A 23,999-nucleotide genomic window follows, 5' to 3' on the forward strand; every position below is an offset into this window, starting at 1 on the left:
ATCCAGGAAATCCTCCATGCTAAAGAAGGACCATAAACAAGAAACATCATGCATGTGCCATGCATGCCAAAACTAGAAAGGAACTCATACATGCAACTCAATACCTGTAAGAAAAATGCATTGTCCATTTTGATCCTCATGTCCTCTTGTGCTTTCCTACTCTTCATTTACCTTCTTGCTCCAAATCCCAAGTATACCACACTCTTCCAAGAGTGCTCCAAGAAACTCTAATTGTCCAAGAGTATGAGAGAGAGAGATTAGAATAGAGAGTTCCAAGATAAAACTGGAAAAAGTATGTCAATTGATCCTCAAAAGCCTTTTTATTAATTAGGCCTCTAATTTCTTCAATTTTCCGTTATTTTCCTTCATTTTCCTCCTACATGAAACCTGTGACCTTTCACCTTCCTTTTCTCCTAATTTCCATTTTTTTCATAAATAAAATTCCAATTAATGTTTCATGCCTTTCCAAGGCCTTTTCCATTGACCTTTCCAATTTCCATAGCCATTAATTAATCATAAGTGATCCACATCTCTATGTTTTTTCCCAGCATTCAACTTGGAATATGTGTCCCATGACTATGGTTACTATTTTTACCTTTATTAACTTTATTACATGGATTTTTGACCAGTGTAGTTACAGGACCCTCCCCCTTGGGGGAGCAACATCCTAAATGTTCAATGACACCTAAAACTAATAAGACTACAAAAAATCAAAGCATACTACCCATGGAGCTTTATGACTTAGCTCATTGTAGTATTTACAATGATCATTTTGCTGAGAAGAAAACCAACATGAGAAATATAGCCACATGACAACCATAAAAACATGACACACATACCTCTTATTGGATCTTTATAACACATCTCATGGCGATATTTACATCCATATACATATATACATATACCAAAACACCACACCAAAACATATGCCAAAAACATTCACTCAACCAATGAATAGAGAAGGATACATATGCCGCATTGAGCCCAAAGCGCTTCCATTTCACTTTAACCTACTTGATTTCTCGATTCTGAAGCATGTGCATCTTTCTCTGCAAGATGCACTGATGTTCTAGATGGAATTCTTCTTCTGGTTCCACTTGCAATACAACCCAATCAATCACATGATCAACATCCTTAACATATTTGTTATAGACATATTTGGGCACTGCAACCCCAATCACATATGTCAATAAACCAAGGGCTCTCAAACCCCTAAAAGTGTTGTTTCATACCCTAAAGGATCAAGGTCAACTGATTACATCATTTCCCAGAAGTTCTCCCTGAAAAACTGCTCAGAACTGGTCAAAACTGGACCATACAGACTGCTCCATGATGATTGTGCAATGCATCTCACCTGCTACACACAAAGGGTGTGATGCATACTGAAAAGCCCTTCTATAGGGTGTGATGAGTGAGAATAGACAAATGGCAGAGGCAGTTTGCTAGGTGGAAACTCAAAGAATCTTCTATAAACTTCTCATATGACACTTACCTCTCTGAATTTTCCTAGGGATGAGTAAGAGATCATGAAATCTCCAAGTGGAACCAAGAACTATCAGTGAAATGACACTAATCAAAATCCTAGAAGCTAACTCACCCCCCTGCAAATATCTATATATGGATCCCTCATCCTAGAGATCCAAAGGCTGGAACTTTTTAATTTGTAAGGAAGTGTTGTTGGTTTCTCTTTGAGACATTGTATTGTTGGGTGATCTAGCTTTTCATGAGGTGAAGAGGGCTTTCATGCTAGGAGGATGATGCTGGATCAGGTAGCTGGGTTGTAATCCTCTCTTCTACTACTTCTATCAATAGAGCTATTTGAGTTTTCCTCCACATACTTGTATATTTCTGAATCGTGTATTTGTGTATGCATTTGTATGGTTAATGTACATTTGATTCTACATTGTTTATGGTTATAGATCTCTATGCTTTGATGGTATTTTGCTGCTTTGACTCTACAGGTGGTCTTTGAATCGAGACAAGTGAGAAAGGAGTGGCAAAGCTCTATCAAAGGAGAGAGGAAACACGCAAGGAGCTAAGTGAAAGACTGAGGTTGGTACTCTCTGCTTCTCTCTCATCTATCTCTCATAAAGGAAAACACAAGTTACTTTGAATTGTTTGTTTCTAAGATAGCTACCAGTCTTAGTGGGACTAACAGCTCTGAATGGACACTAGTTTTCTCGGAAACAAAATGGCGACTCCACTGGGGAGCGAATAGTTTGTTACCGTTTTTTGCTTTATAAACCACAGATGGAGCCTGAAGTTAAGCCAGCTAGCCTTTGAACTGCTTTTTCTATGCAACTGCAAAGTAGATCAACACTACTTCAGTCAATCTCCGGGTTGGTTTATGATCTGAAAATCTGACTTGCAAACATCCTAAGTGCCCTGGTGGTAGCTCAATAACCTCATTAGATCAGCTCCTATACTTTTTGTTTACTATCTATCATAAGCTCAGCCTAAATCCCTAAACTTAGCTGCAAACTGTGGGTGAAAACCAAGCTCAGTCTCGTCCCTGGACCATTGCACTATCTCTCATTGGTAGTCTGGATGCATTGCACCTCCTGTGTGTTGCAGGTGAGATGCATCCCTGTTTTCCTTAGGACATGTGCGATGATTGAATGAGACTGTTCCTGCCTCCATATTTTGGTTTTTTTCTTCATTGTTTTCATCTCTATTCAGTGGTTTTGTTGTCTATGATCAGTATATCACTATTGAAACCTTCTTCCTTTAGATTATTTAGCCTCCATTGATAAGGAATTATGAATGCATTTTATGTATTTTCCATCATTTACAGTCCTCCTTTGCAAACAATAGCTTAATCAAACTGTCGTCTTTTGATTCGAAAGTGTCGCAACTGTCGTTTTCAATCAAGAAAAAGAGTGTCATAAAGTTTTCCTCTTTTAGATAGTCAATTACACTTTTGCCATTGTATTTGATTTGAATTATCAATTCTTTGAAGTGTCGAAAATAGTTTTCCATTTGAAATTGAAAGTGTCGTCTTAGTCTTCCTTTCATTTTGAAAAGAAAATTGTTAGTACTGTCGCTTTGAAAGAAAAATAGTTCAAATCTGTACTTAGCATTCTTTTTGTCATTCACGCATTAAGAAAGCGGAAAACAAATACATGCATGTGCATTTTCATTTAGACTGCATGCGGAAATTGATTTAGGAAAGTTCATTTAGTGTGTGCTCTCTACTCTATGTTGAAAGAATCGTATTTTTCTTTCCTTAGTAGCTAGGATTTTCATTGCTAAAAGAAAATAAACGACTGTTTATCATTTTAGATTGCATATTTAGGAGTTTTACATCTACATCACGCTGTGAACCTTGAAAGGAAAACTTCTTAAGAAAGATCAACTATAAAATAAACCTCAATGAACATAAAAACGCTTTGGAACCTAATGCAGAACATCTAGAAGTCTAGGCTAGAGACGTATTTTGGCATTGTAAAGCCTAGTAACTATCATTTTCATTGTAGGTTGGGTGATTCCTCCTCTTTAATACGACAAGTGCCAGTACAGACTTGTGCTCCCATGTACCGTTGAGTATATATTGGGAGACTACAATAGGCTGATATCCTTTATCCTTAGGAAGCCGTGTCTGTCACTCTATCGATTGCAATGCACTGAACACAACATTCGGGAAGATTGACTACTGTACATAAAGTCCTTGATAATTTCTCTATAATTTACCACCGAGGTGTATATTGCAGTTTTGCAATTGGTTTGGTAATCCCTCTGTCTAGATTTCCAGAGTAGTCACTTTCATTCCTTTTCAGACTCCTTAAAAGAAAAGGTCCATCTAAGCACTTGTCACTTCAGGCTCATTAAAAATCGAAGGCGACTAGAGTCATCTTTAGCTTTTTCTCGACTCTTCAAAATTGAAAAAGTAAGTTGTGTCAAAACATCATAAAATTCATTTAATTCGGAATAACATTTTCCCCTTTTTATTTTGAGTTGATCGAGTAATTCGCAATCGTGAAAGAAATTCAAACAAAACCCCGTTGTTCATGGAGACTAACGAGTCAACGGTCTTTGACTCCAGAAACAAAACCATTCTAAGCCAAGCAATATCATTTAACTGGGTCAAAGTCTCCTGGTTTATTTGAAACTTGTGTTTCAACATCTTCAGAGACTCCAGTTACTCCAATTATTTATGGTACCCCTGCCTCTACAGAAGAAGTTCCGCAATTACAAGAGGACATTAGAACTGATCCTAGTGTAATGATAAACACTTATATTCCTGAACCAGCTCCATCTAGGGTTGATTCAGAAGGTGTCACCCCTTCAACATCTGTCGCTGCAGAGTCTATACCTTCTTCGGCACCAGAAATATTTTACGGACCTGACGGTCTACCTCTTCCACCCGGACTGATTGCTATAGAAGAAATTTTGAAGGATCTTCCATCCAGTACCCCATTGCATTTTGGAACTAGGATCCACATATATTCTTCTACCGTAGAAGTTAGTTCTTTTGATCACCCTTCATCGCAAGTTCGTATCGAATCGCTAGGAAATCTTTTGGATAGACTCAATATGTCTGAACAACCATCGACATCTAGGACTATGTCCTCTGATACAGCAGTAGCAGAACTTCCTACTGCTACTCTGACAATGTTTGTTGGTATACCATCTGTCCCAACTAGTTCTCAACCACTAGATGGAGTCCACCCAGGGATTGTTTCGACAGCATGGTCTATTCCTATTTGTTCATTTGGAATCTTATCTGGAGTTTCTTATGTTGAGACTCAACAAATTGATCCTTCACACCAGTATCAATTTGGGCAGTCCAGTCTCCAAAGACCAATTTACCCTTTTCACACTGGATTGTCGGCATATGGGGGGCAGTATGCCATTTCATTGTTCCCTCCGGGGGAGCAACCATATGAGAGTTTACAACAAAGTTTGGGTCAAGCTAGAATTACATCTAGTGGTTGGGTGCCAATACTGCCTCAACAGCCAAGAGTTGTATATTCAATGCAACAAAATCAACCTATGTTGAACATCGCCACTACACTGGCTATTGTGACGGTGTCGCAAGTACAAACGTTGCCTGTTGTATGTCAACCTCAAGTCTCTCAGGTTGTAATACAATAGCCTCTTTTCCTCGCAACTCAACCACAACCACCGATTAGTGGCTCCTTAACTAAAGTGACTCAGGCTCAAATGGGTACTATCACCCCTCATCTTGGTCAAACATCCAGTATTGGACAACAGCAAATGGTCTCACAACCATGGCTAGTGCAATATCAACAACCACAATTCTAGCAAGCTTACCGAGGTCCTAAGAAAAAAAGCTTTGCAGGTAATGGGTAGCCATATGTCCAAAACGATTACCAACAATGATATTATAATGGTTACGCCCATCAACCTTATCAAAGTTATCAGCAACAAATACATTATGCTGGTATGCAAAGACCCACTGCTCGGGTGATCCCATCTTATCCTGGGTATGCTTCACCAAACCTGAATCAACAATTGCCCTTCGTAGAAACTTTAGAATTACCAGATCTGAATCGGCTAACAAATGATCCAATTGCTTACGCCCCTTGGTGGCTAGTGATTCCTCATAAACTTCCATCAGATATTCCTAAATTCAATGGAAATTTGGGTGAAGATCCATCGAATCATGTGATGACATTTCATCTGTGGTGTTCATCCAACACCCTCAATGATGATTCAATTAAGCTTCGCCTTTTTTAGCGAATGTTAACTGGTCTGGCAGTGAAATGATACATCGAATTGCTTAGAGCTTCATTCGATAACTTTAGCACCCTTGCCACCACATTTTTAACCCATTTTCAGTTACCCAAAAGGTACAAAATAGGAATGGAAATCCTTACCAATTTTAAACAGGCAACAACCACTCACATATCTGATCATATTCATGAGTGGCGGCGTCGTCGTCGAATGGTAAAGACATATGTTCCTGATTAGCTTTTAGCTAAATGGTTTATTAAGTCATTGTTACCTTCTATTACGGAAGAAGTGGCCAAGGGAGGAGTTGTCATTGAAGAGCAAGTCATTGCTCATGCACAATATCTAGACTTGATCTATACTTAGTCTAGCACGCTCTATGACAAAATTCCTTATGCTCCTAGACAAGAATTTTCCATTCCTCCTCCTCCTAAATCAAACAGGGACTCTCATGCCGGCGATAGCGTGATTAGCACCTCAAGTACGCAAACCACAAAGGCTCCATCTGGTAAAGCCCTTTCAATTTCCAGTAAAAAGGCAAATGACAAACTTCCTGCCTCAGAGGTTAATGTCGTGTCGACTGACAAAGGAAAAGAACCGAAGTAACCAGGGGGCAAGAAGAAAGGGACAAACAAAAATAAGAAACAGGAGGATTTGACTCTTAAGAAACCTTATAAAAACCTTACTGGGCAAAAGAAACCTCGTTATCCATGTTACATATGCGACGACGACCATTTCACGAAAGATTTTCCACACAAAGCTAAGGTTATGAAATTTTTAAAAACTTCAAATGCTCCAGCGGTGTTGACAAATCCATTTTCGAGCCTAGAAACAAACCTAGGTGCTAGCGATCATGCTTCCCCATCCCAAGTGCTTATGCTATCCATCTCAGAATAGCAAAATGATGCTTTGATATCTACAAGGAATAAGGATTATGGAAATCCATAATCATCGAACGGCAAGGCTACTGATCAACCAAGCAGTTCGACAACAACTTCTTCAGAAGTTTTTCCACCAATCATTCCTGAATTAACAATAAAACTGCCTAAGGGAGTAGTATATAAATCGACATTTAATCCTCATTCTCGAGCAACACAGAATTATAATATAGTGGAGGATCTGGCCCAATCGCCATCCGCCATGTCGACACTTGAAGTACTACAGAATTGTCCCTCCTAGAAACAGGCTTTGTTATCAGCGATAGGTGGGATTGATCCAACGGATTCCAATCTAGTGGCCTTTAATCATAAAGGATACGAACCTCAGTTACCAGCACAACTCGCTTTCCTCATACAGGTAAAAGCCCTCAACAAAACTGTTCATCGAACAATCATTGATGAGGGGACATCTACCTATATTATGTCAATGAGTTGCTGGAAAACTTTAGGCTCTCCACCCTTGTCACGATCATCAACGACATTAAAAGCATTCGATGGATGAACATACATGCCATATGGGATATTAAGTAACTTGCAAATCGAACTGGGGGGCAAGAAAGTGGAAATTGAAGTCGAGGTCATTGATGGAAACCTTGACTACAACATCTTACTAGGCAGGCCCTGGATTTATGCTATGGCTATTGTTGTGTCAACATATTTTAGAAAGATTGCTTTCCCCTTTCAAGGAGGAATCACAATCATTGACCAACTCACCTTCCTACCCAACAGTTCTCAAGTTACCGGAAGCATTCCATTGATCCATGGAAGTTCTCAATCACTTCAAAATATCGGAGTAGGTCTCCTAAAAGACCCTTACTTAATGGGTACTGTTACCCTCCCGCCTCCAAGTAATATGGCGGAAGTGGCCACAGTGGAAACCTGTCATATGATATCTTCTACATCATTAAAGATTAAGAAGAACTCTGACCATTTTGATAGTGTGGATCATCGCGAGGTATTTCCCCCAAGCCCTACCATACCTACATCATTTGACGATCAATTTAGTGATGTTGTACATGATGTACTGGGGGCATTGGAACCAAATATTTCCTTCATAACCCCTTATGACTTGGGATCAAAGGCCACCAGAGGATAGTTCATTGACTGGTGTCAACCTCGTTAAAAAATGAAACCAAGGATCTGAGCAGAATTCCTTGTCTTGTGTCAAGCTCGTTAAAAAAAGAAACAAGGCTAAGCAAAGTTCCAAGTTGAGTCTTTCGCTTGATCTCGTAAAGGAACCTTCATTCTATCCACCTAATTACCGCGATTAGTCTAGTGAATGTAACGAAGCTTAATGGGCATGCACCTTTGTCTATTTTGCAAACAAACCCCGCTGTAGAGATAAGTTTCCCTGTAAGTTATGTGATTGGTATGAGTGACCTTTAACCTCTGTCTATTTGGCGGACAAAGTGCCAAAAGTGTTTTGTCTAAGTATTGACAGAAAATCATCCTGCTTATCCATAGTAAGTTTCCATATGGTTACTGAAGACTTTTTTTTATGCTGGGAGCATGCAAACCTTTTTATACAAGGAAAAACAACCAATTTAATTTTTAGCTTTTTAGCTTTGTAGTTTGGTCGTTCCTAGCTTACATAAAAAGGAAAAAGAGCAATGTTTCTGCAAGGTTCAAGCTCGTTAAAAAATAAACCCTCCAACGAGCAATGTTTCCGCAAAGTTCAAGTTCATTAAAAAATAAACCCAACAATGAGCATATGTTTCCCCAGAGTTCAAGATCATTAAAAAATGAACCCACCTTCGGTAAATAACCTTTGTGATTGCATTGTTGTCAGCTTTTGAGCCTTGGTCGTGTTCTTACCATCACCTCCATCTTTTTAGCCGATCATATGCCTCCACTTGATTGTTTACCCTTTTGAGGAACAGCTGCGATGAGTGATTCTATTAGCCACGTTCTTTACACTACCATGATTGAAGTTCCAAACTTACCTGGAACCAGTTGCTATCCGAAAACATCACTCATTCCTCAATTATGAGTCTCCTTTAAGCTCTTTTTAGACTCATAAAATATGAAAATATTGTCAAGCAATTAGCCTCTCCAGCTCGTTAAAGTGATTGGAAGTGCCATCCCTCCTCTATATTTTAATATTTTTGGACCTGAGGGATCATTACACAAAAAGATCGAGTGCTCGTCTTGTTCGGCTCGCTAAAACTATCGAAAATTCATCCCTTCCATATTATTTTATACTTTTTCGGACTTAAGGGATTATACTATAGAAAAGGACTACTGGAGTTTCCTTTCCATCTCTTTTCAGACTCTCTAAAACTGAAAAGGACCGAGTTATCTTTGTCATTAAACTCGTTAAAAAAATAGCAACAAACTTGTCCATACAGACAAGAGCGAGTTTCACTGTGGCTAGCCTCGCTAAAACATAGCGACAGGTTTTCCCAAAGGGCAAATTATAGAACAAGCATATGTTATCCTCCTCAAGCTTGACAAAAATAAAGAGGTACTGGTTAGCAATGACTAGGGAAAAATGGAAGAAAACTTGAAGAACTTCATTGGTAGCAAGTCGCTCTTGAACATGACACTTTCACTCCATCACCTTGATTGAGTCGGGTTGGGTTATTCCATTCACTGGTCATATCACTAATGGTCGTCTGTACCATTAATTTTTGGGTTAACACTACCAATCCATTTCAGTGTCACCAATATGTTCAAGAGAAGTCGCTCAGAGAATTCGCCAACTCAGCTAACACCTCATCCACTGCAATGACTGCCACCCTGAACCTTGTATCATCAGATCGTTTTCACCTCCACAAAATCATTTTCTCCGTTCATGTCGTAGATGTGGGATTCATTAAGGCCCTCCTACGATGGGTCACTTCTTGTTGACATCAGATCATTATCCAAGAAGTCGACTTAGGAACAACCCTTTCAGTACTTTGAAGCTTGCATGCCTCAATGGCAAGTTTCTCACTTCCGGTGATAGGTTTACATCAATGGCCTTCGATTGAAATATTTTATGTGGTATTTGACATTGACTCATGTATTCACACCCTGTGAATTGTACTGCAATTGAGCTCTTCTTCTATCAACATTCAAAATAATCCCGATGATGGATCCTTGTTGGGATTTGAAACGTTGATGAAAAATGGTTTTTACTATGGGTTCTCCAGTTACTAAGTTACAAGATATTAACCACAGAGGTCTTAAATCTAGAATCATTTCCCTATGTGGAGGGGATACATGGAGTGAAATCATTTTACTCGAAAAATTTAGGGTGAAGATAGCAAGAAGAGTTGCAGACCTTCAATTTCTTAAAAAATCTCGCAATTGAGCTCTTCTTCTATCAACATTCAAAATAGTCCTGATGATGGATCCCTGTTGGGATTTGAAACGTTGATGAAAAATGGTTTTTACTATGGGTTCTCTGGTTACTAAGTTACAAGGTCATTATCATTATCAGTGATTCTTCTTGCACCTGTTAATAGCTTACATCATTGGATGGTAATCAGACGATGTATTTCCATGTTTGACACTAGAACATCTTTTAACATGGATCAACTTATACATCGAGCGAAGATTGAACAAGTTTGAAGACCCCGGATCTAGTTTCATCCATCCGGGCTGCGATATATTCAGGAAAATAAAAACATCAAATGTACTCCATAGTTGCACAGATAATCATCCAAGCTAAGGGATGATGGCTCTACCAGAATCATCAATCTGCCACATAGACGGTTGTCTGTCCTATGTACATGAAAATGAATTTATAAAGTTGAGCATGGGAATGCCTGCCTCAACTAGATCATGAAAATATTATGAAGATAATGTATTGTGTTGTATCTTATTACAGGTCACCTTCCAGTTCAAAAAACTTCGGATCCTCATGATAAAGCATTTCACCCGACATCAGAAGATTTACGACCTCATGCTTTAGGGGGCAATTGTTATAGACATATTTGGGTACTGCAACCCCAATCACATATGTCGATAAACCAAGGGCTCTCAAACTCCTAAAAGTGTTGTTTCATACCCTAAAGGATCAAGGTCAACTGATTACATCATTTCCCAGAAGTTCTCCCTAAAAAACTGCTCAGAACTGGTCAAAACTAGACCATACAGACTGCTCCATGCTGGGGGTGTGATGCATCTAACATGCTACACACAAAGGGTGCGATGCATACTGAAAATCCCTTCTGTAGGGTACGATGAGCGAGAACAGACAGGCAGAGGCAATTTGCTAGGTGGAAACTCAGAGAATCTTCTAGAAACTACTCATATGACACTTGCCTCTCTGAATTCGCCTAGGGATGAGTAAGAGATCATGAAATCTCCAAGTGGAACCAAGAACTATCAGTGAAATGACACTAATCAAAATCCCAGAAGCTGACTCACCCCCCTGCAAATATCTATATATGTATCCCTCATCCTAGAGATCCAAACGTTGGAATTTTGTAATTTGTAAGGAAGTTCTATTGGTTTCTCTTTGAGACATTGTATTGTTGGGTGATCTAGCTTTTCATGAGGTGAAGAGGGATTTCATGCTAGGAGGATGATGCTAGATCAGATAGCTAGGTTCTAATCCTCTCTTCTACTACTTCTATCAAAAAAGCTATTTGAGTTTTCCTCCATATACTTGTATATTTCTGAATCTTGTATTTATGTATGCATTTGTATGGTTAATGTACATCTGATTCTACATTATTTATGGTTATAAATATCTATGCTTTGATGGTATTTTGTTGCTTTGACTCTATAGGTGAGAAAGGAGTGGCGAAGCTCTATCAAAGGAGAGACAAGCAAGGAGCCAAGCGAAAGACTGAGGTTGGTACTCTCTGCTTCTCTTCATTTATCTATCATAAAGGAAAAAACAAGTTACTTTGAATTGTTTGTTTCTAAGATAGCTACTGGTATTAGTGGGACTAGCGGCTCTGAATGGACACTAGTTTTCCTGGAAACAATACTTCTTAAGCAATGACACATGGAAAACATTATGGAATTTCATTGTTGGAGGCAATGCAAGTTGATAGGCTACTGGTCCAATTCTTTTATTAATATTTAAAGATCCAAAAAACTAAGGTGTTAGCTTGGCACATGATCTAATCCTCAAGGAGCTCTTCATGGGCTTGATGCATCAGTACACTTGTTCCCCAACCTAAAAATATTTAAACAACTTGTTCTTATCTACATAAGTCTTCTGTCTATTCTATGTTTCCTTCATATTCTTCTTGATTACCTACCTTTCTTGTTCCATCTATGCCAACATGTCTATTCCAATCAACATCCTATTCATTGGATCACTCCAACTGATGGGAGTGTTATATCTTTTCCTAGACAATGCCTCAAATAGAGTCATCCTCAAAGATTCTTGGTACCCATTATTGTAAGTGAACTCAACTAGTGGAAGATACTCTTCCCACTTATGCTGTTGATGCATCACATTCATCCCCAATATATATTTCAATATCCTACTGACCCTCTCTGTCTGTCCATCTATCTATGGATGATAAATTGTGCTGAAGGCCAAATCTGTACCCAAACCTGTAAATAACTCTTTCCATAGTCTAGAGGTGAACTTGACATCCTTGTCTGACACAATTTTTTTCGGTACACCATGCAACCTCACTACATCTTTGATGAAGACCTTTGCTACATCATTAGTTGAATATGTATACTTTACTAGAAGTATACCTTTGTCAACCTGTCAACCACAACCATAATATAATCATGTTGCCTCAGAAAACATATGATGAAGTCCATGGAAATGACTACCCATTTCCATTATCGAATAAAAACCAGTTGTAGTAGACCACGTCGATGCTTGCATTGTTCATTTACCTATTGAAAATCCAAGCATCTAGCCACAAACTATGTCACTTCCCTCTTCAAGTTCAGTCAATAGTAGAATTTCTTTACCACTATCAACGTCCTTTGATATCCTGGGTGACCTAAATATGGCTTAGCATTAAATTCCCTCAAGATAAGCGTCTTGAGCTCACTGTCATCTGGCACATATATCTTGTCCCTAAATATGACTAAGCGATATGTTGTGAGATGATAATCCACATCCTAACCACCTATACCCTACTATAATCAGTGCATAAGCTCCCTATACTTGTCATCCTACTGTCTTGCGTACAAGATTTGATCATATAAATTTGTCCTATAAGAACTCATAGTTTCTATGTGATTTACTTGTATCCGCCTCCTAAGAGCATCGACAACCTTGTTTTCTTTACCTTTAATGTACCTGATCTTAAATTTGAACTCACTGATCGTGACCAACCATATAGCTTGTCTGGCATTCAGATTTGATTGGTCAAATATATACCTCAATCCACTATGACCACTCATCAATATGAACCTGCTACTAAGAAAATAGTGCCTCTGCATCTTTAATGCATGGATGATAGGTGCCAAATCAAGATCATGTGTTGGATAATTCTGCTTATGCTCATTCAGTTTCCTTGATTCATAGCATACTACCTGTCATTCCTGCATAAGGACTCCGCCAAACCTTCTCTTGCAAGCATCTGTGCATACCACAAATTGTTTGACTAGATCTATAATCTTTAAAACTGGAGCATTTGTTAACAACTACTTTAACTGCTCAAAACTAGTTGCACATTCCTTTGTTCATTCAAATTTCTTTCCTTTCCTTTGCAACAATGTAATAGGATAAAAAATTATGAGAAGTTCGTAATGAACCTCCTATAATAACCTGCTAACCCCATGAATGATCTTACATCATCCACATTTCTATGAGTTTCCCACTCCATGATAGCCCTCATTTTCTCTGGATCCACTATTATGCCTTCCTTGGAAACCACATGTCCCAAGTAATGTACCTATGTATGAAAGAAACTACATTTATTGATATTGGGATACAACGGATGCTCTCTCAACAATCTCAATATTGTTGTTAAATGTTCAACATGTTCTTCCTCATTTTTAGAATATATCAATATATCATCAATGAATACAATAACAAACATGTCTAGAGAAGGATGCAACACACTATTCATCATCCACATAGAAGTAGCTAGATAATTAGTCAAACAAAATGGAACTACAACAAACTTATAATGCCCTTAACTGGTCTAGAAAGCATTATGGCAGATGTCTTCTCCTTTGATGCATACTTGATGGTATCGTGATCTAAGATCAATCTTCAAGAACATTGTTGCTCCCTTCAACTGATCAAACAAGCAATTAATCCTTGACAACAGATACCTGTTCTTGATGGTCACTTTGTTCAACTACCTATAATCAATGCATAACCTAAGAGTACCATCCTTCTTATTCATAAACAACACTGGTGCACCCCAAGGTCATACAATTGACCTAATGTATCCCTTGTCAAGAATTTCCTTCAATTGGAACTTGAACTCCACTAATTCTAGTGTGCTCATCCTATAAGGTGCCCTTGATGTTGGTGCTTCCCCTTGTACCAACCCAATATAAAAGTCCACTTCCCTGTGAGGCAGAAAATCTGAAATATCTGCCAGAAACACATCCTGAAATTGGTGTAGAATTAGGTACTTGCTCAAGACATCTGCATCCCAAACTTCCTTACCTTTTTCACTGGAAATAAGCACTATGAATAACACATACCCATTTCTATGACTATGCTTTTCTTGCATATATGTCACCATTCTAACTGATGTTGCATTCTTCCTACCTTGCAAGACTCTTTGTTCCCCATTGTCATTCAGGCACTCAATAGACTTTTCATAACAATCCACCTTGGTCCTATGAAGATACAACCAGTCCATGCCCAATAACATACTATATGATCCCAATGGAAATACATTCAAATGTGTTGATGTAGGCATACCATTCAACTCAAATGCACAATCTCTTACCTAGTGATGAACTCTCTTCTTTGTACTTGTAGCCGACTACACTAACCAAGATTATGCATGAACTTCCACACTTATCCACCAAGTCAGGGTTAACATAGCTATAATTATACTTAGGTTCAATCAAAATAGAAATATCTTGATCACAAAGTTTACCATCCATCTCAATAATAGATGTCTGGTGATCTGCCTCCCTGTTCTCCAATGCTGCATAAATTCGTGGAACACTCTATCCAACATCCCCCACTATTTGTGCCTTCTGAACAATGTAGATATGCGGTCTACCACACTGATTTTGTGGATAATATCTTATGTGATGTTCTCCACCACAATTCCAACATTGTAAAGGATTCCAACCTTCATCGTCATTATGCTCCTCAGACCAAAATCCCTGTCCTATATCAGATGCATTGAAATTATTATGCGGTGCCACAGTCTCTTTATTACTTATTTATTAAGGTCTTGTTTTCTTCTTGTTCCATTTTCCTTTATTCTTTACATTACCTTTCCAGTTCATCTTAGTCTCAGATGTATGTTTTGATTGCTCAAAACAATGCTTTAGCTTCCGAATGGCATCCTCTAATGATCTAGGCTCATCAAACTCAATCTTATCCTTAAATGCTATCAATAAACCACTGATCAATCGCTTGATCTTGGCCTTCTCCTCCTTGAGGTAAGGCACATACCTCAATAACTCCAAGAATCTATTAGTGTACTCCTTATCGGTCATAGATCCCATCTTCAGTTCCTAGAATTCCTTTTCCTTGTCATCATAATATCTCTCCGATACATACTTCTTCCTGAATAGTCTCTCGAACTCACTCCAAGTAAAATCCTCTTAATCAATACCTATAAAATTCTTTACATCTTCCCACCACATATGTGCTTTACCTTTAAGACTGAATGTAGCCATTTTGAACTTCATGTTCGTTGAGTAATCATGCAATCTAGAGAACTTATTCATCCCAAGAAACCATGCTTTGGCATCCTATGACTCCTTCATTTCTCCTTCAAATGTAGGTGACTTTTCTTTATTGAACTCATCCTGAAAATATTCCCTATCACTCCTCTTGTAAGGATTGTAGCGATGATGAACATGATACCTGCCTTAACTAGAACTAGAGTAAATTCCATGTCCATTGCCTCGTCTATCGGGTTTATATAATAATTTTCTATCTTTGACCGTGGCATCGATATCCAACATATTCCCACCATGTTACCTACTACCATATGCTCCATTAGTCTTATCCTCATGCCCATGACTGATTTTAAGTGGTCCCTATCTCTACAAGCCTAACAAGCTCTGAAGAATCACCACATTGACCTCTGATTTTTTCTCCTGTGTCCTAGCACGTCCCTCTTGTGATTAAATGATTCATTCATTATCTTCTTTGAAAATCCTTATTTGTGCCTTCAAACTTCTTAGAGTGTTTTCTATGTCAGGAGAATATCCCTCATCATGCTGGTCATCTAATCTATAGGGAGAATCTTGTGAGTTGTCATTTACAATCTTGCTAGTAATTTTTTATCTTCTCTTCTGATGAGGTATATCATGTCAGCTACACCGAATCATAAACAAACCAATGTACTTCAATGTAGTTTAGGGGACGATATGTCATCTGCAAGATCAACCAGATTATAAAAATACAAATATAAACATAATCATATCAACTTTTAATCATCATTCCAATCATTATCTAGTCATCAATGCATGACCATACCAACCACATACCATGACCTCATGCATGAAAACTATCACCATGCCAATGTATTCATAGAAACATATAAACACTAACATGCATGACTAGTGCAAGACCGACATGCACTCATGACCACATCCAACAAGAACACCATTAAATTTCCACATGGTGATACCACTACAACTATGACGAACACCATGCATATGCCAGAAATACATAGGCCGAAAGAATAAGGAACACATATATAATCGACACGTATGCACGACCACCACACACCACCCATCCAATCCAAGGGGTGAACCATGCTCTTATACCACTTTGTAACACCATCCACCGACATTTACCCAAGCTAACCAGTCCACTGGGGTAAACATATGATGAGAGGCTAATATGATGTGATTCAACTCTCCATGCATAGTTAAGAAAGTGGAACTCACGAAAATAAACCAAATTGGCCTTCCACAAATGCTATAGAACCTCTAGGATCCAACCAACCTTTCAAGGTGCTTTACCCCTGAGGCAACATGCCTTTTCAGTGACCTTACACCCGAGTCACTCCCATAATAAGGAAAAAATTTGATTGAGGCCTTCTAGGTGCTCGCACAACAAGGCCTCCCAACAGCTGTGGACTTTTTCAGGTACTCCTGTGCGAGTGACCCGAGATTCTCTACCACTTGTTCAGGGACGAGACTCAAGCCACTGCCTAGAACTCCATGAAATTTTCAGAAATGATAAATAACACTAAAATAAAGGTACTAATGCAAAAAATTGATCAATGACTTGACTGAAATCCTACTAGCCATGAGATATATTTTGTCAAACATATCACAAATATGCATTCTACAGGTCATAACAACATATATGAGCATAAGGGTCTCATACTTATTTGAGAATCGCTAAGAAGCATTGATGCCTTATCACAATAGATGCATTGTCAACTATTAGTTCATATATTCATTGTTCATTAATATACTAATCAAAACATGATAAGATCCATACATGATCACTAATATAAAAAATATTCATATCCAACATATAACATACTGAATTAACAATTATATAACAACCATATAAACCACATAATAAAAAGTACATTTACCCATCAAATACAAGAGTAAAATATCTCTTATTAACATATGAAAAATGCAACCAAGCCTAGGACTTCCATGTACCACCCAACCATAGACTAGGCTAAACCAAATCTCTCTTTTAGCCAACACCCCCATTCCATATTCCAACCATCAATGTGGGATCTCATGGAACAAATCCAACAAAACCAAGTAGGCTTCCATAGGCCAAACCACTTCAACCCTCAACTAATGATTCCACCTCATGGTCGGACATCACTAACCATCACTAGATTGGTCTCTACCGAATCTATCCAAGGTTCACGAGTGTTTGTTCCAACCAGGGCTTCCAGGACTAGTAACTCAAGCCACAACTATTGTTGGGCTTCCAGATCATTTTTCCAGCCACAGCTTCCAGGACTAGTAACTCAACCCACCAAGGGATTCTAGAGCAATTTTCCAACCAACGCTTCTACGAATAGTAACTCAACCCAAGTTGTTACAGGGCTTCTAGAGTGTCTGTCCAACCAAGTTTTCAAGGAACTAATAACTCAACCGAAAACCGTAAGGAACATAAGAATCAACCACAAAACACAAGGAAAGAAACCTACAACACCATGGCTACCCAGGAAATGGAAAGGCTAGGTGAAACCATTGTCAATCTAGGAGATCCTCCATGCCAATGACAAATCATAACTAAGAAACCACATGCATGTTCCATGCATGCCAAAACTAGCAAGGTAATCATACATGCAATTGGGCACTTGCAAGAAAAACCCATTGTAGCTACTGAACTCGATGTCCTCTTGCACTTCCCTACTCTTCCTTTTCCTTCTTGCTCCAAATCCCATGTATGCCACACTCCTCCATGAGTGCTCCAAGGAACTATAAGTGTCCAAGAGTATGAGAGAGAGAGTATAATAGAGATCTCCAAGATAAAACTGATAAAAGTCTGTCAACTGATTCTCATAATCCTTTTTATTAATGAGGCCTCTAATTTCTTCATTTTTCCATTATTTTCCTTCATTTTCCTCCTCACGTGCAACATGTGACATTTCACCTTAATTTTCTCCTAATTTCCATTATTTTCATAAAAAAAATGCCAATTAATGTCACATTCCTTTCGAAATGCTTTTCCATTTCCTTTTCCATTTTCCATAGCCATTAATTAATCACAAGTGATCCCCATAGCTATGTTTTTTCCCAACACTCAACTTGGAATATGTATCCCATGAGTATGGTTATTATTTTTTCCTTTCCTAACTTTATTAGATGGAATTTTGACTGGGGTTATGTTGAGGCCACCAACAACCCCCCTCTTTGTTTAGTATTAGCAATAACACTAAGCAAATGGGGACCCTTAATAAAAAATTCAAAAAACATTTTATAAAACTTTTTGTATTCTACTCCTTGAAATTATGTCGCATCGCATGGAGAAGATAAAACATCCCCTTATGAACATAATAAAAAATGCGAAGAAGCGACGCGAAATTCATCACATCGCACACATTAAGAATCGCTCTTAAATGAAAATCTTAAGAAATCTCTGACGGCCGATGTGCGACATCGCATATCGCAATATCGCATAAGCAACACACAATGATTTAATGACTCATGCAATCTGCGATGCTGCGATCTGGCGATATCTGCGATCTGCGATAAATGCGATCTGCGATATCTGCAATCTGCGATATCTGCGATCCGCGATAATCCGATCTGAAAAAGCTTGCGATGACACATCTAGGTAATGCGATGACACAATGCTGCTAGCGCCCATTGCAAATTTCCTCGGCTCAACATTCAAGAAAAGCTGTCCGTAAACCAAAAATTAGGCGCGCGCCTTAAAAGAAATTAATGAACATATGCCAAAGTGTTAATGAAGGATGGTTTTGTGTTTTTCAAAGAGTCAGTTCACGATGGGTGTCATGATTTTATACATTCATAGAGGTTAGAGCTTTCGTATCAGTATTTATTATCATTACTCTTTTCCTTTGCGTGAACTGCAGGAATGAAAAACAGGAAACAATATGAAGCAATGAGCAGGAAACATCTAAGGAAAAGGGGAAAGCGTCAATGCTCGGAGAATAGAGAAGAGATGCCTTCATGAACAGATGCCGCATGCAACAGAACCACAGATTCCAGAGTATCACTCAAAAGATGCTGAGGTTAATAGGAGATTCAACATTCAGGGTCATAAAGCTCACAAAAGCAGCGTGTTTACCAAAAATTCTGAAACTTCTACCCGGTAAAGGAAAAAGGCGCTAAAGAAGGAAAACGCACCAGAAAAGCCCGGAATAAAGAACAGAGGCAATTTTCGATGCGCGATTAGTGCCTACCGCTAATCGCGCATCGCTAAGAAAATTGTTCAGAAAGCAAAGTCCCTAAATTGCTTAGTCATTCGCAAGTCCAGAAACCGAAATAGCAAAAGCAGAAGCAGTTTGAGAGAAATTTGGGTTGTTGCCAAGTACATACGCAGTAAATTCGCCCAACCAGAAGATAATTCTCAAAAATATCTTCTAGTGTACTAAAAAGTGGTGCCAGTGCTTGCCATTCTGTTTGCGTAACTCAAACAAAAGCAGAAGGCAACCAGCCGACTCTTCCCAGGCGAATGTTGAATGCTCGCAACATTTAAGGAGCAAATGCAGAAATAGTTATGAATTAGATTCAGTTTTTAGAAATAGTTTTGCTTTAGAAGAAGGGCGGTCATTTAAACCGTATCCTAAATTTATGTAATTAAGTTATTTAGTTAGCAGTATTTAAACCCTTCTCATGCATTTGGAGAAGGGTCCAGAAATTTGTCAAAAACTTGTCCTCAGAACATGCACTTTTGCACCCTCGGAGGGGGTTTTCATGAATGGATGGATCAAGGTTTATTAATATTTGCATTTGATATCTGCTACTGATGTTTCACTTCTGTACTCTTAGTAGATGTTGGAGCAAGGAGAGATAAATCATTGTTGCTTGAAGCTTATGAGTAGGATCAATCATAAATGGTACTTTTATCTCTTGGCCATTTCTGCTTATATTCTTAAAGTGATATACAGTTTTAGTTGTTTATATGTTATTGCATGAATGTGTGAGTTACCATTTGGCACTTTTGTACGGTGGAGCCATTTATTTATGTCTGATATATGAATAAATTATTATGAGATATGCTGTTCACAACTGCTTTGCCTAACTTTTTATGCAAAGTAGTTCATCTTAATTGATTTATATTCTTATGATAGCTGAATGATCTTTATTACCAGTTATTGTCTAAAATCTTTTTAGATCGCATAATAGAAGAAATACACCCTGGGTTAGCATAGATTAGATGTGTTGTTTTTCATTAGATTACAATAGCATAGATTTAGTTTAAAAGTTTGAATTAGATTAGCTTTAAGTATTCTTAGATCAGCAACATCCAACTGCACACACACACACACACACCCTTAGATTGGGAAACTGGTCCCATTATCCCCAATTGGACCCGCTATACCAAACGGATAAGGAGCTGCCAACCAAGGTCCGCACCGGGTAGGTATCCCCCTTGTTGTCGACCCGATTTTCGGGGCTTCAACATATTTGGCACTAGAAGGAGGGCCTGAACTATGAATGGCACCTAAATCAAAATCTAAATACCATTCTGAGAGTAAATCGCCCTCATCAACTCCCCCGACTTCCCCAGTACGCTTAAATCTAGAGTCAGAAGTCGCTCGAGTATCAACCGCTGCTACACAACCTAATATTTCAGACCAATCTACCATTGAACCCCCTGAAGTTCAAACTTTGATTCACAAACTCCAGGGATTTTCCATTTCTACTCAGAGGTCTGATAAATCTCAAAGCAGCGTGACTTCGCAGTACAATCCTGCTCATCCCCTGACCAGATTAAAGAGTGAAAAATTTGGCATCCAGCCAACTGAATTGCCTCTCTCCACCAGGAAAAGAGCGAGGAAAACACCACAAGAGTCTAACAGTGAGACTCTTTCATCTACATCCTCCATTTCAACTCCCTCACCGCGAAGTCAGCCACCCACATCTTCATTCCAAACCATCATCCATCCACTTACTGGAACTCCCACAACCCCTCTTCAATCATCTACGATCATAGTGTCCTCATCTTCCCAGCCACAGGGATCATCTTCTGCACTTTCATACCGGCCCATCCTGAGAAATGGCTACCCAAATTCAATCCAGAAGCAGGCATGCTAGCTGAAGAACACATTAACAATTTCATGCTTTCTGTCAATCTCAATGGAGTTACTAATGAAGATGCTGTTGTTCGGCTTTTCCCTACACAATGCAAGGAACAGTCGGGTCATGGTACTTTTCATTACCCTTCGGGTCTATCACAAGTTGGGACATTTTCCAAAGTCAATTCCTTATGAAGTTTGGTGATGACAGATCAACGACAACGTTAATCAATGACCTATCCAATCTTAAAACCGAGGCTAGAGAACCCATCAAAGATTTCAATTTACGGTTCAATAAGATCCTCAACAAAATTCCCACTGCTTCCCAACCCAACGAAGAAATACGCTGTGAATGGTATATTACGGCCTTACCATCAAACTTACCAATCTTCATGGATAGGGCAAATAAAACAACCTTAGTTGAAAACTTGACAGAGGCGATAGCAGTAGAGAAACGCATAATAGCCCTGGAAAAGAGATCTGTGATAGAGGAACGCAAGTCTAAAAAAGTCACCTTCAAGGAAGACTCCAAGAAGAAACAAACGAAAGACCATTTCAATTTGGAAGGATTGCAAAAAGTATTAAAAACCATGTCCAATGAGATGATTGACATAAAAAAACAAGTAGCAGAAACTTCTTCGGAAAAGCCCTACATAGCTTTTAAAAGAGGTCCTTCAATGGATGTGAAACCACCCAACGCTATTTCAAATGTCGAATCCGAAGAAGAGGAAGAAGAATAAAGTACCACCGAAGGGCAAACTGATGACGAAGAAGTTGTGGAATTACAAGGAATGTGGGATTTCATCCTCCCACAAGAAGAAGATCAAGAAGCATTTCCGGTTAGCACTCGAAGCAAAAATCAACTTGATCCTCCCCAAACTACCCTAAGAAGAAGAGCACAAGCTCTGCGATAAAAGATAAAGTCGCAACAAAAAAAATGACCACTAAAGCAACTCAACCTAGCCCGGTCCAATCAGATCAGACAACTCCATCAAAAACACTAATAGTGTCGGATGAAATGGAATACAATATTATTGACGACATGAAAAAGACTAGGGCTAATATTACCCTTTACGAATTGAGCAAATTGAAACATCAACAGAAGATAATGATGAAAGAATTACATGTTGTGCCTATCACATCTTTGCCTACAGCTGTAGCTTCCCACAACATGGGAAGACCTCCAACCAACACGATCAATAAGATTGATCCAAATGACATCGCCTTGATTGGAGGGAGATCAAGGTCTCACACTCCCCCTTTCCTTCTCACTTATGAAATTTTAAATAAAAACGTGCACAATTGTTTGGTAGATTCTGGTGCTTTAACGAATATTTTACCCATATCAATATGTGCCAAGTTAAATGTTCAACCACAAAAATCCGCAGTGCGCATAGTTCAGCTTGATCGATCTCAAGTCGAAGTGATTGGTGAACTTAATCAAGTAACCATAAGATTGTCATCCAACCCAAAGGTATGTCAGGTTATTGACATTCTAGTGGCTGATATCCCAGAATTCTATGGCTTGATTCTTAGCAGGGATTGGTCCGAGAAACTCCATCGATACCTTTCAACCGACTGGTCACACATGTAGTTACCCTACAATGGTAAATCGAATCAAATAAAGGTTGAACGAGAATTACACCAGAAGTACATAGTAATGGAATTGGAGGGAGAAAATGAAGCAATAGCGTATAACAACAGTATCATAGGCAATTACTCGGTAGATTCTTTTCTCGGCAATTTCAATGCTCATACATCACCTTACTTAGAAAATTCAGTTTTGTCCCAAGTCGAAATTTTTTCCCAAACTGATAATTCAAAGTGTGTTAATTTTGTAGATAAACCTATAAATACATCTTTGTTTTGGAAATTATATTTTGATGGCTCTAAATCTAACGAAGGAGCAGGAGCAGGATGCGTTCTGATTAGTCCAGAAGGAAATAAGACCATGCTTACGTGCAGACTCGAATTTGATTGCACAAACAATACAGCAGAATATGAAGCCTTGGTGCAAGGCCTATACAAAGCAATCAGGTTGAATGTCAATTATCTTCAAGTCTTCAGAGACTCTGAGATCATCGTCAAACAGGTACGTAATACTATTCATTGCCTATCAAGTCATTTAAAACACTATCAATCTTTAGTACAAGATCTGACTGAGCATTTCATAGCATTCAATATTTCGTCAATCCCGAGACTCCAAAACGCAAGCGCAGACCTTTTGGCTAATGTAGCCTCTAGGCTTATTCCCTCCGAAGAGTTTAGTCCAGATAGATTCTCAATAGAATTAATCTTTAGACCATCAATCCCTGACAACATTACAAATTGGAGAGTATTCAATGACGATCCTGATATTGTAAATTTTCTCACTTCCGAAGGATCCTACTCCAATCAGATAATTGATGAAGACCATCACGATCGACAAATACAACAAAATGGCACTGATAATGCTATACCTAAATCGGTGGTTAAGTTAGAAGACTTATACGATTTGAAAAATCGGTTTAAAACATCTGCTAATTCAAAGCTCTGCAGTTCGACTCTGAACTACGAATTAGTAAACCTAGGAACCGATGATAAACCACAAAACCTTAATCTA

The sequence above is a fragment of the Pinus tabuliformis genome, chromosome 7, assembly GCF_031772625.1.
Source record: "Pinus tabuliformis cultivar Carrire ecotype Pingquan chromosome 7, CPIR1, whole genome shotgun sequence".
In the NCBI taxonomy this organism is placed as follows: Eukaryota; Viridiplantae; Streptophyta; class Pinopsida; order Pinales; family Pinaceae; genus Pinus; species Pinus tabuliformis.